This window comes from Triticum aestivum, chromosome 7B (assembly GCF_018294505.1).
Source record: "Triticum aestivum cultivar Chinese Spring chromosome 7B, IWGSC CS RefSeq v2.1, whole genome shotgun sequence".
NCBI lineage: Eukaryota > Viridiplantae > Streptophyta > Magnoliopsida > Poales > Poaceae > Triticum > Triticum aestivum.
In genome coordinates this window covers 628,130,788-628,140,355 of record NC_057813.1, presented here as the reverse complement: position 1 = coordinate 628,140,355, position 9,568 = coordinate 628,130,788, and the positions used below count along the sequence as shown (strand labels likewise).

At 43.2% G+C, this 9,568-nt stretch overlaps 1 pseudogene; it reads left to right on the top strand.

Moving 5' to 3' along the window:
- The first annotated feature begins 791 nt into the window (after window positions 1–791).
- On the top strand, window positions 792–4,886 carry LOC123158292 (protein FAR-RED IMPAIRED RESPONSE 1-like; annotated as a pseudogene).
- The last annotated feature ends 4,682 nt before the right edge of the window (window positions 4,887–9,568 follow it).

The window sequence follows — 9,568 nt, the reverse complement described above, 5'->3', positions numbered from 1 at the left end:
CTGTTGTTGGAGGCTCAGTCCGCCGCTCGACTCCGACGTGGGCCTTGACGAGCTTGATGATGAGGACTAGGACTAAACGACTAGTAGTAGCTAGCAATGTCGAATATCGCCATAACATATGTTTACTATTTTGCAAATGTAGCTTAACGGCATTTAAAATTGCAAATTATATGTTAATGTCACGAATTTTAGCCCTATTATAAGTACTCGAATGTAGTTTGTTATTAATCAACTTTAGTCTCTGTTTGATTGCTTAAAAACAATCAATTTCAAACAAAAGCCAAAAAAATAAGAATTTCATTTATAAGACGCATTATGATAACCTGAATTGGCACGTGGTCTTAGCGACCTTCAAAATACGGGAGTGTTTGGTACAACCCCCTAAAACGTATAGTGGATAGTATGGTAATTTCACATTAGGTATAGGAATACCCACCCGACGTCGTACGTCCGCGCGCGACGTCATACAGCCGCCCGCGTATGCCGCACCCGTCGTTGTACGTACGCCCGCCCGCGTACCCGCACCCGTCGCCGTACGTCGCCGTCGTATGCCCGCACGTCTCCACGTTGGCATCGACAGCGGTTGGAGGGGAAAAACACGATAGCCGCCGACGCCCGCCGTCGAAACCCTAAACCCTAACGCATCCACGCCGTCTCCATGTCGGCCCCCGTCTGCGCCAAGTCGTCGTCGCCCGGGTCGCCGCCGCGCGTGCCCCGACGCCATTACCGCTGCCGCCGCGCGTGCCCAGGCGCCGTCGGCACTGCCGCCGCATTCCATTCCCATCGCCCAGATGGCCGCCCACCCGCGATCTACGTCGCCGCCTCCCTCCGCGCACTACGCCGGCTTCGACCAGCCATCGTCCTCACGCCGTCGACACCTGCCTCCGCCGGCCAGCATCGTCACGCCGTCATCACGTTCGTTATCGGAGGAAATGGATCCGGCTGAAATCCTTGCCGCTGTGCAAGAGGTTGGTTTGAGACATCATTGTGCTTGAAGAAATAATTGTTTTAGGGATGATGTTACACAGTGTTTGATTGATAGTTAGAGGAGGAGGGCGATTATGATGGCAATGATTACGGCGAGGACAACGAAACCTCGTCACTGAATATGGATGAACCTGCTGAGGAGAACTACATGAGTTTGGATGAATCTTATAGCGGCAACATAAGTGTGATCAATGTTGATAAAACAATAAATATGATAGACCGCACGGAAAATTTCATATTTTTTGCATCATGCAGCGACATGGCGATGATGATGATGATATGGATATAGATGATTCATTTGCTGAAAGTGCACTCCGGGTATGTTATTAATAAAATCAGAGAAGAAATGACATAAAAACCATATGAGCGCTTACATATTTTTTTTGCAATGCGCGCAGATGGACGAGGACGGGGACTTTGTGAGGAATATTGTGGACGATGAAAGTGGCAAATCGCACGTTGATGCATCTCATGATGACAGCTGCAGCAAAGTAAGTTTTGAAACTTACATCACGACATTACATATTAAAATAATAACTGACTGACATAAATGGTTTAATGCATTAATTTACAGGGAGATGTACATGGTAAAAGCGGGGAATGATGAGCATGTTGGTGATGATCTGTTTAATTTTGACATCGGATTTGATGAATATCAGCAAGAATCATTGGACATGCATTGGAAGGTCATGAGGAAGACTTTCAAGTCACTAGGAGAGGCTTACATTTTCTATAACCAGTATGCTTACGAGCGTGGTTTCAGCGTAAGAAAGGACTCACTGAAATATTCGAAAGGTCCTGAGGGAACTAAGCGCTTGAGAAAGTATCTGTGTGCAAGAGCTGGGAAACAATAGGCAAAACTTTGTACAATGGAAGGCAGGACCCGCAGGCTGAGAGGGGAGACTCGTTGCTTCTGCGACGCGCATATAACTTTGAAACTTGATAAAGAGCGTGACGTTTGCTATGTCAGCAGTTTCAGTGATGATCACAGTCACGTTCTAGCTAGACTGGATGAAGTCACGTTTCTTTAGTCTCATAATCAGATAAAAGAATATCAGAAAGCTGAGATCTTAACCATGGCAGGTGCTGGAATCAGGAAACATATGATTTATGATAATCTCGTCAGTAGGTACGGGTCATATGCAAAGGCTGGTTTTGGGAGGAAGAAGCTTTATAACATGTGTTATAGAGAAAAAATGAAGTTGCTTGCACAAGGTGATGCAGACACTGCCATTGGGATCATGATGACCAGAAAAGAGAGAGATCCAGATTTCTTTTTTGAACACACCGTCGATGATGAAGGAAGGCTGAAAAACATATTCTGGTGTGATTCTCAATCACGTCGAGACTATGTTGACTACGGTGATGTGACAGTCTTTGACAGCACATACAAGATGAATAGGTATGGCATGCCATTTATACCTTTTGTCAGTCTGAACAATCACCGTTGCACCACGGTATTCGGTTGTGCTCTTGTGTCTGACGAGACGGAAGATACATATGTCTGGCTGCTTCAGACGTTTTTGAGGGCTCACTGTCAGAAGAGGCCCAGGTCAGTAATTATTGATGGAGATGCAGCTATGATTAAGGCCATAAGAAAGGTACTTTCGGAGGTTTGGCATCGTCTTTGCTCGTGGCATATTGAGAAGAACATGCAGAAACACCTTCATCATAAGTCTTTAAAGGAGTTCAGGTCTCTACTTTATTATGCCACTTGAAAGAAGGTATTTGAGGAGAGATGGGCAGCGTTTACCGCCAAATGGCAGTCGGAGAAAACAAAGACATGGTTACGTAGGATGTACAAGAAGAAAAGGCTTTGGGCTGCATCATATCTGTCAGGTGGGTTTTTCTTAGGTATGTGAAGTAACCAGCAAAGTGAGAGTCTGAATTCATGCCTTCACTTGCATCTAGACTCCGGTATGACTATTGTTGATATGATTGTGCACTATGAGAACTGCATAGTTCGTCTTCGTGAGAACGAGGCGCATGATGATTACACAAACTCACAGACAGTTCCAGTACCAGTATTGGACGAGTGTAAAGATACTGAGAAATCAGCTGCCCGTGAGTTCACTGCGGCAAACTTTTATATCTTGCAGGAAGATATGAAGAAGGCACGGGAGCTTGAGGTCCTTGAGAGACTGAGAGGAGCAGACACTCACAGATTCATACTAACATGGAAGGAAAATAGGGATATCAGACTCACTGTGGAGTACACCCCAGGTAACTCCGAAGAAACTGTGAAGTGCAGTTGCAGAAGCATGTATCGCAAAGGACTTCCTTGCAAACATATTCTTCATGTTCTGATTCAGCTACGCTTACGTGAGATACCTAAGTGTTTAGTGCTGCGGAGGTTGAGCCAAGTTGCAAGGGGTGGACTTCCCGTGAAGCGCACTAGCGATCTGTTTGCGTGGGGATGGGCAGGTGCAGGTGACAGAGCTAGGTACAGTGAGTTGACTATCTTATCTGCTGAAGCAACTCATAAAGCATGCCCTAAACCATTTTTATTCGACAAGTTGAAGGCGGCTCTGAGGGACATAATAGATAATGATTACACTGAGGAGGATGAGCCTGGTGCGAAGGTACAGTTTGTGAACGATGATGCATTTGAGCCTAATCAAGATCATGGTCTTGTTCGTGATCCCGCAAAAGTTAACACCAAAGGCGCACCAAAACAGAATGTTAAAGGCCGCGGTAAGGATGGTCCTGATGTCACTAAAAATGGGCGACCTAAAGCTTTTGATGAGAAAAGCAAACGTCAATGTGGACAGTGCGGTCTTACGGGTCATTATAAGTCTACGTGCCCTCAAAATCCTAAGTATGATTTTCTTACGTTATTGTAAATCTTTTTCTTCAAACCAAATTTATTTGTTTATTGTGAATTAACACATATTTTACTGTTATGTAGGAATTTTGTTTGAATTGTGGAGAATGGAAGATTGCTTCACCCTTTGATTGAAGACAGTTTTATTATGGATTGCTATGGAAGATTGTTTACCCTTTCATTGGAGACAGTTTTTAATGTTCTATATATGTGATCTTTAATAATTTTTAAAAATATGCTATATGAACTTATTTTACTTTGTTGATGTCAGACTATTTGCTACGATACTGACATAAGTAGTTGTTTGATGACAGACTATGTAATGCAAGAAGGAGTTTTTACTTTGTTTATTTTGATGTGCTCATTTTGCACAGTAGTGCCATCGCTGTTTAATTGTCGTTTATTTTGACAGTGCTCATTTTCCAAACCAGTGTCGTCGCTGTTTACTGTTATTTTCAGCACTGTACGGTCGCCGTCCCTTAGAACCCCGTCGTTTAATTTTTTTTTTAAAAGCCCGACAAGTGCGCCGGCGGCACTGTCCCATAGGGCAGCGTCGGACAGCTGGCAGCAGTACGAGGTAATCAGAGTAGTTCGATGGCTCATGTGCCGCCGAGTATATAAGCCGGTCGTCGCGCCCTCCGTCGGGCGAGGTGGGACTAAACAATTCGCGTCGCCCGCGTGGAACTTGGGCCGTCGTCGCGCCGCGGGCGTAAATAGTGCTATTGGGCCGGCCCACGCGGTCACGCGCGTCACTGCAGGCACGGCGGCTGCGATAGTAAAGTTTTAGTCCCACCTCGCCCGACGGAGCGCGCGACGACCGGCTTATATACCCGGCGGCGCACTTGCAATCGAACGTCTTCGATTAAACCGCTATGCTACCCGTCGTCGCACGTTGCCCTGTCAGACAAGGCCGACGGTCCTGTCTGATGTTAGACTGGACGGCGCACTTGTCGGGCCTTTTTTTTAAAGAAAAACTAAGAACGTCGGTGTTATAAGCGACGGCGACAGTGCTTTAAAAATAAAACATAAGAACGTCGGTGTTACAGGCGACGGTGACACGCACTACAGTGCATAATAAATACATGTGCATTTTTATTAACATTCAGCAGTACATGAAAACATGCACTTTATATCCACACAATTTGACGACGGCAGTACTATGAATATGAAGATTTCGAATTTAAAGACAACGGCATATAGACAACATAATAATCCAAATGTCATTATCGACTTAAATATTCAAAATAGTAGTGTCTTCTTCATCACAAGATATCAAAGTCGAAATAAATGTAAACATTATTTGAGCCCGCAAAATTGTCTAGTACAAAAAATTTGCCACATTTATTTCTTCTTTGCAAGCCGGGTAACTTTGTCCTTCACATCGTTAAGCGTATTTCTCTCTGAAAAAATAATCTGCGCAATCATTAAGTCCCTCGATTTATCTATCGACCCCTGTTAGAACTTCATATTAGTACAATTCAAATAGTATTACATAATGGATTTAATTGAATATAAGCATTTGAAATAAAACCATACCTGAGAAAAATGGCTTGTCCATTTTTCACCGTTCCAATATTGAAAGCATCCAAGAACAAATATTCCACATGAGTTGTTGCTCAGTACAAACAATGGTTCATAAGTTCGCATTTCAGGTAAGATATTAAAACAATATGAAAGTATTTACTCACCCATCTTCTTGTTGTGGCATCTTATACATTTTGATAGGCCAGGTAGACACATCCGGATAATTCACAGCACCGCTCGCATTCGCATCACGTATGTCATATCCAATTTGTTTTCTCTGTTCATATAGATGATATCACAAAAATAATTTAACATCGTTCAATTACTAAATGATAGTTTCAATATGCTCATGGAAATTTATGCTGTACCAGCTCCTCAACTTTTTCTGTAATTTCACTGTCAGGTTCGGGTCCCATCAAAGAATCAAGTACCTGGAACTCTTCCTTCGGGCGATGCATGACAACCGAAACCCAGTGGGTATTTCCCTTATTAAGAGGAATATAAATCTGCATCACAACGAAAATATGATGCAATCAACACATACTCTCATATTATTTATATCCCATATATGCATACATTAAGGCAATTGAACTTACCTTATCTTTTTTAAAATACGCATCAGCGCATCTATTAACGGGTCCATTCTTCTTCGCCACAATTTCGTTGTCATTTTTCCCTGGCTCGGTGTCCGGTCTAAATTCAAGTAACCAATTGACCAGCCATGTCGGCATCATATGACAATTGTCACCAACAACTCCCAACAGATACGACGAATAAACATTGATAACCTGAAAATAATTTATATGATGTATAACAATTCCAATTTTCATTGAAAGCTAATATAAAACACAACAATAACTTACATCACCGGTTAGCCATTGATGGTCCAGAATCTTACAAGCCCTCTCCGCACTGAGACCTTCACGCATGCCATCATTGAATATTTCCTTCTTTGCATGTTTTGCTGACCGTTCATACACACGAACAAACTTAACACTAGCTTTTATCACATCGTATTCATCTTGAAAGACTTCTTTCTCGAATAGTTCTGCAATACATGATAGTAATATGTTAATAAGTCAATAATAAGCTCTGTTGGAAAAGGCAGTGCCTAGGAGGCGCTTAGGCACGCCTAGGCGCTAGGCAATGGCCAAACGCCTCGCCTAGGGCATAAATGGAGGTCTAGGCAGGGCAAGCAAGGAATTGCCTACCTAAGTAAGAAATCATGCCACATACTGCACTGATATGCCAAACGGGTTATATTTCAATGGCAGTAGACGGGAATTGACCTTTTTATATGCCCTAAACTAATATCAACACCCATATAATAATCATAAATACACTAGTAGTAAAAACTATATTATCACCTAGGCCGCGCCTAGGGCGCTTAGGCACCGCCTAGGCACTAGGCGAAGGCCAACCGCCTCGCTTATGCCTACCGCTTTTTCCAACCTTGATAATAAGTAGAAAGTTTAGCTCGAAAACAATATGATAAAATTCACTTGTTTTTGCTGAACCTTTTGCACGCTTTATAGGTATAACTGGAATATAAGGAGACTTTATAAGGTTTGATACCCTCCGCTTCCATTTCCCTACACCCTCCTCATGTACCTCATCTTATACAATCTACGGATCCACGTGATGCGATTTCATTTGTTCCTAAAGATGTAACGGATTTCTCATCAGATACCTCAGGAACTTCGATAGGATTTTCTTTATCACCCTTGAAACTATCCCAATATTCAGGTGTGCAATAATAAGGTGTCTTTTCTTCAGAATCATTAATATCATCTTCATCATCCTCTTGCACATTCTTTTTTCCTGGTGTTTTGAAATTGTCCACATCACGATTATATACAAATTCTTACAAGGTTTTCCACCATAATTTCTACTTTCACTATTTTCACCATACTCATTCTCCTCTTCTTTTTCAATATCACCAGCTTTGTAGAATACAACGCTTTTGTTCAATTTCTCTATGACCCTCTGTCATTAAAAATTAGTTGTAATTAGTTATACGACATATCAAAAAACATAGTGAACGGCGAAATCAAAAACTTGTACCTGTGCGCATAGCTCCGGCATACGAAGCATATCCTTACGAATGTGCTTCAGCTCAGTCAAAATACGATCCATAATAGGGTTCTGGGTAGCTGAAGCCTCAGATGTACTCACGCCTGTTCTCCTTCCAGTAATGTTAGACTTTCTCGTACTGGATTTCTTGTTCTTTTCAGCCTGTTCCATTCTAATTTTGTTTAAGCGCTACTCTTCAGTAATTGTGTCATCGATCTAGAACATAAAGAATCATATAATTATATTAAATAATTAATTGCAGACTTTAAATAGAAAAAATAAATATTTAAGGTAATACCATTCCAACACCACGACCATATTGAAAGTCGTACTTGTTTCTTTTCTCCGCTACCGCTTCTGTTCAATTCCTCATCAAGGGGCTCACAGTGCTAAAGGATCATACTGTGGACCGGTGGTTGGCTGCACCTTCTCCCAATATAGATACTGCAAAACAAGCAAACAACCATTTAGCATGTGTTACAGTATTATTACATAATACAACTATTTAATTAAAAAAATAAATCGTACATGCAAAAGTGCTAGGTTACCACGTGGCCATTCCCTAACACAACCGGGTTGCAAGACCATACCAATCTCCGACAAACAAAACGGCAAAGTGAATGCATTCCAGTTGAACTTTTTTATCTGCCTGACATCTTGCACTAGTGCATAATAATTCTCCGGAATGTACTCATCAGACACTGGTGCAATTATAGTCCCTAACAGGACGAGAAACGCCATCCGAACAAATTCGTCGTCCGTGTTTTTATTTCTCACAATCTTGTCAATAAGATCGTCAATCAATATTTTACCATTCTTCTTGTTACAAAACTAGCTGGAATTTTTTTTATTGCTTTGCCTTGGTCCATACTCAAAAAACTTGAAACATCAACTCCTTCATTCTTCAAACCAAATATAGTGAACACATCATCAGGCCTCAGTGAAATCAACCTTTTTTTCCGGCTGCCTCTTGCACCATGATTTTTTTACTACTAGGATTGTAACCTTGAATCATAAGCGCAAGCAAATTATCACGCATCTTGACCGAAGGTATTTGTAACATGCCCTCCATCTCCGTTTTGTAAAACGAAAATCGCTGACTTGGTGTTAACATATTAACAAGAATAACCCACTTTTCTACGGAACATGCAATCACACCATCGATGTCCATACTACATATAATAATATCTATGTGACATTGCATGCAGCTAATGTGTTATGTACTGTTGAAAATATTAAAAGAAATAACTGCCTGACGGCGACAAGAGCGGCCAACGACGATCACAGCGGCTGACGGCGGCGTCTGACGGCGGGCATTCACAACCGACGCTGACGGCGTGTGGTCACGTCGACTGGTGCAGGGGTGACGACGGGCGTTGGAGACCGGCGCTGACAGCGGCTGGTGACGTCCACTAGTGCGGGGTGACGACGGGCGTTGACGACGGCGCGACGCTGTCGGGCGGGGAACGACAGTGTTGGCGGCGGCGGGCGATGGGGATCAGATCGGGCGCATCGTCGGCACGTACGACAAATTAGGTGCATGCGCGACGTGATTGGGCGACGTGCGTGTTTGTCGGGAATATTCCCTCAGATAGCGACGGCTCGTGTAGATATTTTGCTGCATCGGGCCCGCGACAATTATTAGTTGTAGAATTTTATATTTAGTGTATTTTTTAAAAACGTTGCATCAAAAACAAACATGTTTGTACAAATTTTTTACTCCGGCATCCGCCAAAGTCGCTCATTTATTTTCCACGGGCGACAGTGACCATGTAGGGCACGCACGCCAAAATTTGTCGCGTTCCGACGCTGTACGGATTTTCTATGATTTTCCGCACCGAAAACCCCTAAAGCACTGCCCGGACGTGACGCAACATGCGTTCGTACTCCGATTTCATTCATCTCTGGCGCGCGGTCACCGGGCGGGACCCCACATGCGATGCCAAAAGTTGGGTGCATTACGTCAAACCAAACTGACACTTGTTGTGCAACGCGGTGGTTTCGGTATGGGTGGAGGGGACCCTCGGCCGTACGTCTCTCCGTCGCATCCGCCAAAGTCGCTCATCTTTTTTCCACGGGCCACAGTGACCATGCAGGGCACGCACGCCAAAATATGTTGCGTTCCGACGCTGTACGGATTTTCTGTGATTTTCCGCACCG